A 2,078-nucleotide genomic window follows, 5' to 3' on the forward strand; every position below is an offset into this window, starting at 1 on the left:
GTCAAAAGCCTTGGATAAGTCTAACTATATGATCATTCCTGCCTTTCTCAAATTTTTGAGAGAATGGATAATTTCGTGGGCATGGATAACATTATCCAAAATCTGCCTACCTTCCACAAATCAAAATTATTCCTCTGAGAAAAATATATTCAATTGCATTTAAAATCAAAAAATTAGTAAAGTATAGCAACAATACCTTGAATTCTCATCTAGAAACATATATTCAATTGCATTTAAAATCAAAGGATGGGTAAAGTATAGCAACAATCGCTCAAATAAGCCACGCTCAAAGTGAAATTTTGAAATAAAAAAAATATCATCTATGCTATCTATTTACACTATCTAATTCTACTGATACAAAAAGTGATGACATGGCCAAAGCAATCCTCAGTCATACCATGCTCAAAGTGAAAATTTGAGATCAAAAGATATAATCTCTGCTATCTATTTACACTATCTAATTCCACTGATACAAGAAGTGATAATGCCATGGCAATCCTAAGTCATACTACAACAACGACCGTTGCTTGCTTTCGTTTCCTCGTCTTTCCCAATGCAACCCATATCAAGCGGTGTCCCCAGCCACGCAGCTCCCGCTCTGGGCTTCCTATCCTCAACCACTTTAGAGCCCACAAAGTTGCGATAAATTCGAGAGAGTACCTCTGTAAATGCATCCTCCACGTTCACAGCATCTTTAGCCGAAGTCTCTATGAAGCACAGGCCTTCTCTCTCCGCCAAATCCCTGCCTTCTTTGGTGGAGACGCATCTGGATTGTTGGAGGTCGGTCTTGTTCCCCACCAGCATTATCACCAATGAAGAATCGGTTTTATTCCTCAGATCCTTCAGCCATCTCTCTGCGTTCTCAAAGCTCAGCCGGCTGCTAATATCGTACACCACTAATGCTCCCGCTGATCCTCTATAGTACGAAGTTGTTATAGCACGAAATCTGATAACAATATAAGCAGATCACCATTTAAAAAAATAAAACTCGATGAGTTCGCAAAATAATCATCATCAAATTTATCGAATTCTGTTAATTCTCTACGTACCTTTCTTGACCGGCAGTGTCCCAAAGCTGAGCCTTGATGATTTGACCATCGATCTCCTTGGTGCGGGTGGCGAATTCTACTGCAACCGTTGGCTTCGTATTCTGTCGGAAGATACCATCGGCGATTCTGGATAATAAGCTCGTTTTTCCTGCACCACTGTCCCCTAGGAGCACAACCTTGAATAGCCAGTCATACTCTGCATCAACTGTGTACGCCATTGCTTTCAAGATTCTACGCGCTGGTTATTCGTACGTCTTCGACGAAGAGAACTTTCATACCAACAAACCTTTGAACATGGGAGGATATGTATGTATAGGCGAGCCAAGAGATTTATTGAAGGCATTCCAAGGTCGGCTGGCTACTACAAAAAAGGTGGTTGCTTAACCATGGTGTGGGGGTGGCTCATTAGTAAAGTCTTTATTTTGATGGTTAATAAGAATATTTAAAATTTATTTTAATTTTTATAATGTTTAATAAGTTTAATGGTTAAGATGATGTGGTTTTTTTAAATTTAAGAGGTCACATGTTCAAAACCAGAGGAGTAGAGAATGTATATTTTCGTAAAAGTAGAATATGTATGTCTTTCTAGATTTGGTAGTCAAATAATTATGTGGAGGTGGGTCCCTTGTCCCACAAACAAAAGAGTATCATACACCAATTTGGTGTTGGCTTGGCCGTGACTTTAAAATTAGATAATAATAATAATGGCTTATTTTATTTTCGGAATTTTAATTTAATTATCAATATTTTTTTTAGTAAACAATAGAGATTTCACTTATGTAATATTTTAAAATATTTTTAATAATATGATTTATTTTTAAAATAGTTTTTGTCATTAATAATATTGATTATTTTAAATAAAGTATAATTTAGTTGATTCTTATGATTTTTTTAATTTTAATAACTTGAGATGTATGATGAAGTAAGTGTTTTGATGATTATTAAGGATTGATTCCCATAGGCATTACCTAGCCATTTAATTGATATGGTTGCACTAATTTAATGGATGTTTTTTCATCTTCTTGAATA

The 2,078-nt window shown here is 35.7% G+C and overlaps 1 pseudogene; it reads right to left on the reverse strand.

The window, feature by feature from the left end:
- Positions 1-498: 498 nt before the first annotated feature.
- On the reverse strand, positions 499-1,267 carry LOC149164197 (ras-related protein RABA1b pseudogene; annotated as a pseudogene).
- Between the last annotated feature and the right edge of the window lie 811 nt (positions 1,268-2,078).

This window comes from Pinus tabuliformis, chromosome 5_1 (assembly GCF_031772625.1).
Source record: "Pinus tabuliformis cultivar Carrire ecotype Pingquan chromosome 5_1, CPIR1, whole genome shotgun sequence".
Classification (NCBI taxonomy): Eukaryota; Viridiplantae; Streptophyta; class Pinopsida; order Pinales; family Pinaceae; genus Pinus; species Pinus tabuliformis.